General features: G+C 44.9%; 1 pseudogene; it reads left to right on the forward strand.

Annotated features, from left to right (window-relative positions):
- Positions 1 to 13,029, forward strand: part of LOC129526211 (lysine-specific demethylase PHF2-like) — a 104,959-nt pseudogene that overhangs the window by 45,875 nt on the left and 46,055 nt on the right.

A 13,029-nucleotide genomic window follows, 5' to 3' on the forward strand; every position in this document is an offset into this window, starting at 1 on the left:
GGCCTTGTGGCCTGGTCTTTTGTTTTCTGGCCTCCATCTCTCTGGCCTGGCCCTCTGGCTTTCTGCCTCTGGCCTTTTGCTCCTCTGGCTTGGTCTTCGGCCTTCTGTCCTTCTTTCTTCTGGCCTTCCTCCTTCTAACCTTCTGGCCTTCTGGTTTCTTGGCACTCCGGCTTGGCCTTCTTCCTTTTGGTGTTCTCTCTTGTGGTCTGGTCTTCTGCCTTCTTGCCTCACTTTCTGTTTTCTGGCTTTCTTCCCTTGTCTACTTTTTTCTGGCCTTCCTCCCTGGCCTTCTGCATTCATTCCTGGTGTTCTGTTTTCTGGCCTTCTGGCCTGCTGCCTACTGACCTTCTAGCATTCTTACCTGGCCTTCTGCCTTCTGGCCTTCTGGCCTGATATTTTGCCCTCTGGCTATCTGGCCAGACCTCCAGCCTGCTCACCTTCTTGCTTCCTTTCTGCCCTTCTGCTTGCTGGTCTTCTAGCTTTCTACTTTCTGGCCTTCTGGCATGGCCTTTCCTTTTCTGGACCTCTTCCTTCTGGCCTGGCCTTCTGGCTTTCTGCCTTCTGGCCATCTGGCCTGGCATTCTGTCTTCTAGCATGGCTTTCTGCTATCTGCCATTCTGGCCTCTGTCTTCTCTCCTGGTCTTCTGCCTTCTTGCCCTTTTCTACCTTCTTGGCCTTCTGCCTTCTGGCCTTTTGGCCTGGCCTTCTGCCTTCTTGCCTTCTGGCTTTCTGCCTCCTGGCCTTTGGCCTTTTGTTCTGGTCCTCTTCTCTCTGGCCTGGCCTCTGGCCTTCTGGCTTCTGGCCTTCTGCTCATGTGGCCTGGCCTTCTGCCTTCTGGCCTTCTGGCTTTGGCTTTCTTCTGGCTTTGGCTTTCTTCTGTCTGGCCTTCTTCTGCTTTCCGGCCATCTGGCCTGACCTTCTGCCTCCTGGCCTTCTGCCTTCTTCCTTTTGGCCTCTGGCTTAATGGTGCTCTGGCCTGGCCTCCTCCTCTTGTTCTTCTGCCTTCTTGCCTTGTCTTTTGCTTTCTGGTCATCTGGCCTGCTGTTTTCTGGCCTTCTGTTTTCTGGCCTGGCCCTCTGTTTTCTGGCCTTCTGGCCTGCTGCCTTTTGTTCTTCTGTCCTTCTTACTTCTGGCCTTCAGGCTTTCTGGCACTCCAGCTTGGCCTTCTTCCTTTCAGCGTTTTGTTTTCTGGCCTGGCTTTCACCCTTCTTGCCTGGCCTTCTGTTTTCTGGCCTGGCCCTCTGTTTTCTGGCCTTCTGGCCTGCTGCCTTTTGTTCTTCTGTCCTTCTTACTTCTGGCCTTCAGGCTTTCTGGCACTCCAGCTTGGCCTTCTTCCTTTCAGCGTTTTGTTTTCTGGCCTGGCTTTCACCCTTCTTGCCTGGCCTTCTGTTTTCTGGCCTTCTGGCATTCTTCTCTGGTCTTCTGCCTCTGGCTATCTGGCATTCTGCCTTCTGGCTATCCGGCCGGGCCTTTGGCCTTCTGACTTCCTTCCTTCCTTCCTGGTCTCTCCTTGCTGGTCATCTGGCCACCTGCCTTCTGGCCTGTTTCTCTGGCCTGGGTTTCTGTCCTCTGGCCTTCTGACTTTTGCCTTCTGGACTTCTATCTTCTTGCCTTTGCCTTTCTGATTCTCTGGCCTGGCCTTCTTTCTTCTGGCCTTCTGCCTTCTGGCCTCCTGGCTTTCTGGAACTCCAGGCCTTCTTTTGTTTGGTGTTCTGTCCTCTTCCTGCTTTCTGATCTGGCCTGACTTTCTGCTTTCTTGCCTTGCCTTCTGTTTTCTGGCCTTCTGGCCCGCTGTCTTCTGGCCTTCTGGCCATGTGGCATGGCCTTCTGTCCTCTTGCCTTCTGGCTTGGCCTTCTGTCCTCTTGCCTTCTGGCTTGGCCTTCTGCTTTCTGGCGTTTTGTGCTGGTCTTCTGCCTTCTGGCCATCTGGCCTATTGCCTTCATTTTTCCGGCTATCTAGCCAGGCCTTTGGCCTTTTCACTTCCTTCCTTCCTTCCTTCCTTCCTTCCTGTCCTTCTGCTTGCCGGTCTTCTGGCCTTCTGGCCTTCTGGCATTCTGGCCTTCTGGTCTGACCTATTGTTTTCTGGCCGTGTTCCTTCTGGCCTGGCCTCCTGGCTTTCTGCCTTCTGGCCTTCTTGCCAAGCCTTCTGGCCTAGCCTTGTGCCTTCTGGCCATCTGGCCTAGCATTCTGCCTTCTAGCATGATTTTCTGCCATCTGGCCTTCTGCCTTCTGTTCTCGTCTTCTGCCATCTGGCCTTCTGCACTTGCTGCCTTCTGTCCTCTGGCCTGGTCTTCTGCCTTCTTTCCTGCTGGCCTTCTGTCTTTTGGTCTTCTGCATTCTGGCTTATCCCTCTGGCCTTCTGGCTTTCTGGTGCTCTGGCCTGGCCTTCTTTTTTTCTGGTATTCTGCCTTCTGGTCTGGCCTTCTGCCTTCTGTCCTTCTTTCTTTCTGCCCTTCTGGCCTCAGGCCGCCTTTCTGACCTTTCTAAACTGAGTCAGGGCTAGAGAGGGCTGTGGCATTACCTTTAAAGATACATCATCCATGAATATGTCACCACACCCCAACCCAGGCTATATATCCCTCTGGGGAGAAAGAATGCTAAGCCCTCTCTATGAGACTGCCCCAAGTCTTTCCAGGCTGGGCTCTCTGACTCCACTTCACCGTACTTTCTAGCCTTACCTTCTGCCTTCTGGCCTTGCCTTTTGGTCATTGCTTTTTCTCCCTTTGGCTTTCTGCCTTTTTTGCCTCTGCCTTTCTGGCTTTCTTCCTTCTGGACTTCTGGCCTTCTCCCTTCTGGCCTGGCCTTCTCCCTTCTGGCCTCTGGCCTGCCCTTCTGGGTTTCTGGTCTGCTGTATTTTGGCCTTGTCTTCTCCCTTCCGGCCTTCTGCCTTTTGGCCTTGTCTTCTCCCTTTGGACCTTCTGCCTTTTGGCCTTCTGTCCCTCTACCTTCTGGCCTTCTGCCTTTTGGCCTTTTCTTCTCCCTTTGGGCCTTCTGCCTTTTGGTCTTCTGTCCCTCTACCTTCTGGCCTTCTATCTTGGGCTTCTGTATTCTGGCTTTCCATCCTGGTCTTTTTCTTCTGGCCTCTGTCTTCTGTCCCTCTGGCCATCTGCCTTTCTGTCTTTTGCCTTCTGTCTTCTCTCCTTGCCTTCTGCCTTCTAGCCTTCTGCCTTCTGTCCTCTGGCCTTCTCCCTTTAGGCCTTCTATTTTTTTTTCCTTCTGGCCCTCTCTCTGGCCTTCTGTCTGTTTGGTGTTCTGCCTCCTAACATTCTGGCCTTCTGGCCTGGCCTTCCTGCTCTTTCTTTTGGTGCAGTACCTGTTCAGGTCTTTTGCCTTTTTTTTTTTTTCCCATTGGAGACTCTACACTTTTCTTACTGGTTAGTAGGTGTTCTTTATATATTCTGGATATTAGTTCTTGATTGAAGATACTATTGCTAATATCTTCTCCTTTCTGTGGGTCGCTCTGTGATTCTCCTAAGGGTGATATTTGTTGGACAGATATTCTCATTTGTAATATCATACATTTTATCTTTTTTTCTTGCAACAGAATAGAATTTTCTCAAGGATATTTAAAAGAAGAAAGCATTTTCTAGTGGATGAAGGGGTTTGAGCAGAGGGAGGTGGGAATGTCAGGACATTGGAGGACACAGGTGTCACCTGACCGTCAAGGATATGTAAGAATCTGGAAACGGTGGGGAGGCTGCAGGAGTTTTGGGTGGGATAATCATGGAGGCTTTCTAAAGCCATGCTGTGGAGTTGGTCTTCCTTCCTGAAGTCCACAGAGAGCTGAAGTTTTGAGCAAGGGCTGTCAAGACCAGAGCTGGGGTTAGGAATATTAATTCAACAGCAAATGCCTGATGGGGTGAAGTGGAGTCAGAGAGAGCCCAGCCTGGAAAGACTTGGGGCAGCCTCATAGAGAGGGCTTAGCATTCTTTCTCCCCAAAGGGATATAGCCTGGGGATGGGGTGTGGAGACACATTCATGGACGATGTATCTTTTAAGGATAATGCCACAGCCCTCTCTAGCCTGACTCAGTCTAGAGCTGTCTTTCTGCTCTTATGTAAAAGCTCACAGAACAAGCAGATGAGTCAGAGGTTCACAGGGCAATCCTTCATCCACCAGCACTCTGAGAGCATTGCAGGAGATGGGGCAAGCCTGCCAAACTCCTCTCGCTGAAATCTAAACATCCCAAAACCCAGATAGGGATATGGAAATCATACATTTTATTTTGAAATATATTCTCACTCTTCTAAAAATATTTAAGGTGACTAACAAAATAATAACAATAACATCTCTACTGTATCCTTAGGTCAGACACCATACTGGTCATTGTGGTAGGAGACACACTTGGAGCTGTGCACAGAGAGGATGCCAAAAGCAGAGGCATGTGATGGAGAATAATGCAGGAGCTCAAAGAGCCTGTGGTGGGGAGTTGTATGTGTCCACCTGGCTAGGATGTAGCACCCAGTTACTCAATCCAACACTAATCTAAGTGTTGCTCTGAAGGGATTTTGTAGATTGGGCTAACATCTACTATCAGTTGACTTAAGATAAGGAGATTATCTTCAATAATTTGAATAGGCCCCGTTTGATCAGTTAAAGGCCTAAAGAGTGGAATTGAGGTTCCTCTGAGGAAGAAGAAATTCTTCCCCAAGACTGCAGCATCATCAGCTCCTGCCTGAGCACTTGCAGCCTGCTGACCTGCCCTGAAGATTTCAGAATTTGCCAACCCCACAATTCCATGAACAGATACCTTAAAGTAAGCCTTTTTTTATTTCTGTCTCTATCTCTATGTCTCTCTCTCTCCCTCTAACTCTACTTCTGCCTCTTTATCTCCATCGCTACCTCCATCTTCATCACCATCTCTATCATCTCTGTCTCCATCTGTATCTCTAAGTGTGCATCCATGTCTCTGTCTGCATATCTTGTTGGTCCTGTTTCTCTGCAGACTGCAAATGAGTACTTAAAGCCAAAGCCAGTGGGAGCAACGGACAATGAGGACCAGCTCTCTGACCTTAGTATCTTCTGTAGCTTCTCTCTCTTATTCTGCTGTAGCTACAAAAACCCTCTTTCTGGTCTTCAAACATTCCAAGCATGTTGTAGCTGCCAGACCTTGGCATTTGTTCCCTTCACCGGGAAAGCTCTTCCTCACAGCCTGAGCATCCACTTCATCTAGAGGTCTGCATAGAAGCCACCTTGGGGAGAAGTCTTCCCTCATGGCTCTAACCTACAATATCCATTACCATCATCCCGTCTTTACTCAGATAGTTTTCTTCCAAGTGTTTATCACTGCTGGCTAGTAGATAGCATTTATTTATTTATTTATTTATTTATTTATTTACACCCAGGTTGGAATGCAGTGGCATTTTCTTGGATTACTGCAGCCTCCATCTCCCCAGTTCAAGTAACCCTCCTGCCTCAGCCTCCTGAGTAGCTGAGATTATAGGTGAGTGCCACCATGCCCAGCTTATTTATTTATTTATTTATTTTTATTATACTTTAAGTTCTAGGTTACATGTGCACAATGTGCAGGTTTGTTACATACGTATACATGTGCCATGTTGGTGTGCTGCACCCATTAAGTCATCATTTACATTAGGTATATCTCCTAATGCTATCCCTCCTCCCTACCCCCACCCCACCACTGGCCCCAGTGTGTGATGTTCCCCACCCTGTGTCCACGTGTTCTCATTGTTCAATTCCCACCTGTGAGTGAGACATGTGGTGTTTGGTTTTTTGTTCTTGCGATAGTTTGCTCAGAATGATGGTTTCCAGTTTCATCTGTGTCCCTACAAAGGACATGAACTCATCTTTTTTTATGGCTGCATAGTATTCCATGGTGTATATGTGCCACATTTTCTTAATCCAGTCTATCATTGATGTACATTTGGGTTGGTTCCAAGTCTTTGCTATTGTGAATAGTGCCGCAGTAAACATATGAGTGCATGTGTTTTTAAAGCAGCATGATTTATAATCCTCTGGGGATATACCCAGTAATGGGAAGGCTGGGTCAAATGGTATTTCTAGTTCTAGATCCTTGAGGAATCACCACACTGTCTTCCACAATAGTTGAACTAGTTTACAGACCCACCAACAGTGTTAAAGTGTTCCTATTTCTCCACATCCTCTCCAGCACCTGTTGTTTCCTGACTTTTTAATGATCGTCATTCTAACTGGTGTGAGATGGTATCTTATTGTGGTTTTGATTTGCGTTTCTCTGATGGCCAGTGATGATGAGCATTTTTTCATGTGTCTGTTGGCTGCATAAATGTCTTCTTTTGAGAAGTGTCTGTTCATATCCTTTGTTCACTTTTTGATGGGGTTTTATTTTTTCTTGTAAATTTGTTTAAGTTCTTTGTAGATTCTGGATATTAGCCCTTTGTCAGATGGGTAGATTGTGAAAATTTTCTCCCATTCTGTAGGTTGCCTGTTCGCTCTGATGGTAGTTTCTTTTGCTGTGCAGAAGCTCTTTAATTAGATCTCATTTGTCTATACTGGCTTTTGTTGCCATTGCTTTTGGTGTTCTAGTCATGAAGTACTTGCCCCTGCCTATGTCCTGAATGGCATTACCTAGGTTTTCTTCTAGGGTTTTTATAGTGTTAGGTCTAACATTTAAGTCTTTAATCCATCTTGAATTAATTTTTGTGTAAGGTGTAGGGAAGGGATCCAGTTTCAGCTTTCTGTATATGGCTAGCCAGTTTTCCCAGTACCATTTATTAAATAGGGAATTGTTTCCCCATTTCTTGTTTTTGTCAGGTTTGTCAAAGATCAGATGGTTGTAGATGTGTGCTATTATTTCTGAGGGCTCTGTTCTGTTCCATTGTTCTATATCTCTGTTTTGGTACCAGTACCATGCTGTTTTCGTTACTGTAGCCTTGTACTATAGTTTGAAGTCAGGTAGAGTCATGCCTCCAGCTCTGTTCTTTTGGCCTAGGATTGTCTTGGCAATGCAGGCTCTTTTTTGGTTCCATATGAACTTTAAAGTAGTTTTTTTTTCCAATTCTGTGAAGAAAGTCATTGGTAGCTTGATGGGGATGGCATTGAATCTATAAATTACCTTGGGCAGTATGGCCGTTTTCACAATATTGATTCTTCCTATCCATGAGCATGAATTGTTTTTCCATTTGTTTGTGTCCTCTTTTATTTCATTGAGCAGTGGTTTGTAGTTCTCCTTGAAGTGGTCCTTCATTTCCTTTGTAAGTTGGATTCCTAGGTATTTTATTCTCTTTGAAGCAATTGTGAATGGGAGTTCACTCATGATTTGGCTCTCTGTTTGTCTGTTATTGGTGTATAAGAATGCTTGTGATTTTTGTACATTGATTTTGTATCCTGAGACTTTGCTGAAGTTGCTTATCAGCTTAAAGAGATTTTGGGCCCAGACAATGGGGTTTTCTAAATATATAATCATGTCATCTGCAAATAGGGACAATTTGACTTCCTCTTTTCCTAATTGAGTACCCTTTATTTCTTTCTCTTGCCTGACTGACCTGGTCAGAACTTCCAACACATGTTGAATAGGAGCGGTGAGAGAGGGCATCCCTGTCTTGTGCCAGTTTTCAAAGGGAATGCTTCCAGTTTTTGCCCATTCAGTATGATATTGGCTGTGAATTTGTCATAAATAGCTCTTATTATTTTGAGATATGTCCCATCAATACTTGTTTATTGAAAATTTTAAGCATGAAGGCTGTTGAATTTTGTTGAAGGCCTTTTCTGCATCTATTGAGATAATCATGTGGATTTTGTCTTTGGTTCTGTTTATATGATGGATTACGTATATTTATTTGTGTATCTTGAACCAGACTTGCATCACAGGGATGATGCCAACTTGATCATGGTGGATGCGCTTTTTGATGTGCTGCTGGATTCTGTTTGCCCGTATTTTATTGAGGATTTTTGCATTGATTTTCATCAGGGATATTGGTCTAAAATTTCTTTTTTTGTTGTGTCTCTGCCAGGCTTTGATATCAGGATGATTCTGGCCTCATAAAATGAGTGAGGGAGGATTCCCTCTTTTTCTGTTGACTGGAATAGTTTCAGAAGGACTGGTACCAGCTCCTCTTTGTACCTCAGGTAGAATTCGGCTGTGAATCTGTCTTGTGGACTTTTTTTGGTTGGTAGGCTGTAATTTATTGCCTCAATTTTAGAGCCTGTTATTGGTCTGTTCAGGGATTCATCTTCTTCCTGGTTTAGTCTTGGGAGGGTGTATGTATCCAGGAATTTATCCATTTCTTCTAGATTTTCTAGTTTATTTGCATAGAGGTGTTTATAGTATTCTCTGATGGTAGTTTGTATCTCTGTGGGATTGCTGATGACATCCCCTTTATCATCTTTTATTGCATCTGTTTGATTCTGCTCTCTTTTCTTTTGTGTTAGTCTTGCTAGTGGTCTATCAATTTTGTTGATCTTTTCTAAAAACCAGCTCCTGGATTCACTGATTTTTTTGAAGGGATTTTTGTGTCTCTACCTCCTTCAATTCTGCTCTGATCTTACTTATTTCTTGCCTTCTGCTAGCTTTTGAATGTGTTTGCTCTTGCTTCTCTAGTTCTTTTAATTGTGATGTTAGGGTGTCAATTTTAGATCTTTCCTGCTTTCTCTTGTGGGCATTTAGTGCTATAAATTTCCCTCTACACACTGCGTTAAATGTGTTCAAGAGATTCTGGTATACTGTGTCTTTGTTCTCATTGGTTTCAAAGAACATCTTTATTTCTGCCTGCATTTCATTATGTGCCCAGTAGTCATTCAGGAGCAGTTTCAGTTTCCATGTAGTTGAGTGTTTTGAGAGAGTTTCTTAATCCTGAGTTCTAATTTGATTGCACTGTGGTCTGAGAGACAGTTTGTTATAATTTCTGTGCTCTTCCATTTGCTGAGGAGTGCATTACTTCCGACTATGTGGTCAATTTTTGAATAAGTGTGATGTGGTGCTGAGAAGAATGTATATTCTGTTGATATGGGGTGGAGAGTTCTGTAGATGTCCATTAAGTCCGCTTGGTGCAGAGCTGAGTTCAAGTCCTAGATATCCTTGTTAACTTTCTGTCTCGTTTATCTGTCTAGTGTTGACAGTGCGATGTTAAAAGTCTCCCATTATTATTGTATGGGAGTCTAAGTCTCTCTGTAGGTCGCTAAAGACTTGCTTTATGAATCTGGGTGCTCCTGTATTGGGTGCATATAGATTTAGGATAGTTAGCTCTTCTTGTTGAATTGATCCCTTTACCATTATGTAATGGCCTTCTTTGTCTCTTTTGATCTTTGTTGGTTTAAAGTCTGTTTTATCAGAGAGTATGATTGCATGCCCTGCTTTTTTTGTTTTCCTTTTCTTGGTAGATCTTCCTCCATCCATTTATTTTGAACGTATGTGTGTCTCTGCACATGAGATGGGTTTCCTGAATACAGCACACTGATGGGTCTTGACTCTTTATCCAATTTGCCAGTCTGTGTCTTTTAATTGGAGCATTTAGCCCATTTGTATTTAAGGTTAATATTGTTATGTGTGAATTTGATCCTGTCATTATGATGTTAGCTGGTTATTTTGCACGTTAGTTGATGCAGTTTCTTCCTAGCACCGATGATGTTTACAATTTGGCATGTTTTTGCAGTGGCTGGTACCGGTTGTTCCTTTCCATGTTTAGTGCTTCCTTCAGGAGCTCTTGTAAGGCAGGCCTGGTGATGACAAAATCTCTCAGCATTTGCTTGTCTGTAAAGTATTTTATTTCTCCTTCACTTATGAAGCTTAGTTTGGCTGGATATGAAATTCTGGGTTGAAAATTCTTTTCTTTAAGAATGTTGAATATTGGCCCCCACTCTCTTCTGGCTTGTAGAGTTTGTGCTCAGAGATCAGCTATTAGTCTGATGGGCTTCCCTTTGAGGGTAACCCAACCTTTCTCTCTGGCTGCCCTTAACATTTTTTCCTTCATTTCAACTTTGGTGAGTGTGACAATTATGTGTCTTGGAGTTGCTCTTCTCGAGGAGTATCTTTGTGGCATTCTCTGTATTTTCTGAATTTGAATGTTGGCCTGCCCCGCTAGGTTGGGGAAGTTCTCCTGGGTAATATCCTGCAGAGTGTTTTCCAACTTGGTTCCATTCTCCCTGTCACTTTCGGGTACACCAATGAGACGCAGATTTGGTCTTTTCACATAGTCCCATATTTCTTTGAGGCTTTGTTCATTTCTTTTTACTCTTTTTTCTCTAAACTTCTCTTCTTATTTCATTTCATTCATTTGATCTTCAATCACTGATACCCTTTCTTCCACTTGATCGAATTGGCTACTGAAGCTTGTGCATTTGTCACGTAGTTCTCGTGCCATGGTTTTCAGCTCCATCAGGTCATTTAACGACTTCTCTACACTCTTTATTCTAGTTAGCCTTTCATCTAGTCTTTTTTCAAAGTTTTTAGCTTCTTTGCGATGGGTTCAAACATCATCCTTTAGCTCAGAGATGTTTGTTATTACCGGTGGTCTGAAGCCTACTTCTGTCAACTCGTCAAAGTCATTTTTCGTCTAGCTTTGTTCCATTGCTGGCGAGGAGCTGCGTTCCTTTGGAGGAGAAGAGGTACTCTGATTTTTAGAATTTTGAGCTTTTCTGCTCTGGTTTCTCCCTGTCTTTGTGGTTTTATCTACCTTTGGTCTTTAATGATGGTGATGTACAGATGGGGTTTTGGTGTGGATGTCCTTTCTGTTTGTTAGTTTTCCTTCCAACAGTCAGGACCCTCAGCTGCAGGTCTGTTGGAGTTTGCTGGAGGTCCACTCCAGACCCTGTTTGCCTGGGTATCAGCAGCGGAGGATGCAGAACAGCAAATATTGCAGAACGGCAAATGTTGCTGCCTGATCCTTCCTCTGAAAGCTTTGTCTCAGAGGGGAATTCGGCTGTATGAGGTGTCAGTCAGCCCCTACTGGGAATTATCTCCCAGTTAGGCTACTCGGGGGTCAGGGATCCACTTGAGGAGGCAGTCTGTCTGTTCTCAGATCTCAAACTCCATGCTGGGAGAACCACTACTCTCTTCAAAGCTGTCAGACAAGGACGTTTAAGTCTGCAGAAGTTTTTGTTGCCTTTTTTTCAGCTATGCCCTACCCCCAGAGGTGGAGTCTACGGAGGCAGGCAGGCCTCTTTGAACTGTGGTGGGCTCCACCCAGTTCAAGCTTCCCGGCTGTTTTGTTTACCTACTCAACCTCAGCAATGGTGGACACCCCTCCTCCAGCCTCATTGCCACCTTGCAGTTCGATCTCAGACTGCTGTGCTAGCAGTAAGTGAGGCTCTGTGGGCATAGGACCCTCCAAGCCAGGTGCGGGATATAATCTCCTGGTGTGCCGTTTGCTAATAAGACCATTGGAAAAGCACAGTATTAGGGTAGGAGTGTGCTGATTTTCCAGGTACCATCTGTCACGGCTTCCCTTGGCTAGGAAAGGGAATTCCCTGACCCCTTGCACTTCCTGGGTGAGGCAATGCCCCTGGGCTCACACTCCATGGGCTGCACCCACTGTTCAACAAGCCCCGGTGAGATGAACCCAGTACCTCAGTTGGAAATGCAGAAATCACCCATCTTCTGCATCGCTCATGCTGGGAGCTGTAGACTGGAGCTCTTCCTATTCAGCCCAATTTTTTTATTTTCAGTAGAGATGGGGTTTCTCTATTTTGGCCAGGCTGGTCTTGAGCTCCTGACCTCAAATGATCCACCCGCCTCAGCCTCCAAAAGTGCTGGGATTACAGGTGTGACCCACTGCATCACACTATAGCTTTGTTTTAATTGTCTCTCTTACTCACTGGAATAGGAGCTTCAGAAGAACAGAGATACACTTTTTATATCTTATGTCCTAGACCTAGCACAGTGCCGGCACAGAGTGGGCACTCAGTGGGTCCCAAATTGTGGTGGGTTTTGATTGGTGGGCTAAGTAATTGTAAGGAGTTGAAACCAGATTAACCAACTGATATCCTCCTGACAGCCATGGACTCCTGGAGAGATGTCTTGGAGGGAACTTGTAAAGAGATACCAGCAAGAAACAATTCGGAGGTACCTGACAATTTTTCTTTATCTCTGATCCACCTTGCCTGGCCATGTTGTGCATGAAGATGGTCTTATGACACCTCTCATAAAAACAACCCTAGCCTCTCGATCACTCAGCAATTTGGGGGAGGAAAATCAGACATGGAAAATGAAAGTGCACAGCGGTAATATACGATATCAAATCCATCATTCTTTATGCAACATGGACGGTGGCCTTTGGGAAGCAGCAGTTGCATGTAAAAGATAGGCAGTTTAGACATGTCTTGACAGAGAAGAATTACACATCCCCAACCTGATCCCAAGGAGTGGCAGAATTACAAAGGAATCAAACACGGGGCAGATTCAGCAGAGATTCAGGGCTTTGGTGATAATAACAAGATGAAGTTCCAGTCTACCAGGTATCAGCACATTCTGAGGCTGGGCAAGGGCGTGGCTGCCCATTAGACAGGACTTGGTGGGATCTGGGAGGACTTACTTGCCTCCAATAGCTCTCAATAATTTGTCCAGGGTGCTGAATTGGGACCATGCAGGCCTAATTAGTGTTGACAAGTAGCAGTCACAGGTGATGGTTCTTACCCTTGGCTTCTGTGCGAGAGTGAGTTTATCTTGGATTGATGAAGCTGGAGTGGGAGTAGATATCTAGAAATTATAAACATAAGCTTACAAGGGCCAGTTGATAACATAAGCAAGTGAAGCAAGTTATAAAGCAATAGGGAGTAGTGGGGATTGTGGTTAACCTGAGAGTGCATCTCCCACCTAAAGCGAGAAGCTACCACTCAGTTTCAGCTGTTTGAGGCCAAGTGGGAGTGTGAGACTGGTGTTTCCGATTTGAATTCATGGGAGGAGTTAAAAACCTCTTTTATGTGGGATCTCTAGATTTTAAATATTAGCAACTAATTTTAAAATGTTCTAGACTAACCCCTTATCTTAAGATGGGGAGTTGCAGGCCAGGCCAGAAAGGGGATGAGACTTGCTCAAAGCAGCTCAGCAACTTTGCCACAAGATAGGAATTGTAATTTCATTGCCTGACTCCTAG

The sequence above is a fragment of the Gorilla gorilla genome, chromosome 14 (assembly GCF_029281585.2).
Source record: "Gorilla gorilla gorilla isolate KB3781 chromosome 14, NHGRI_mGorGor1-v2.1_pri, whole genome shotgun sequence".
NCBI lineage: Eukaryota > Metazoa > Chordata > Mammalia > Primates > Hominidae > Gorilla > Gorilla gorilla.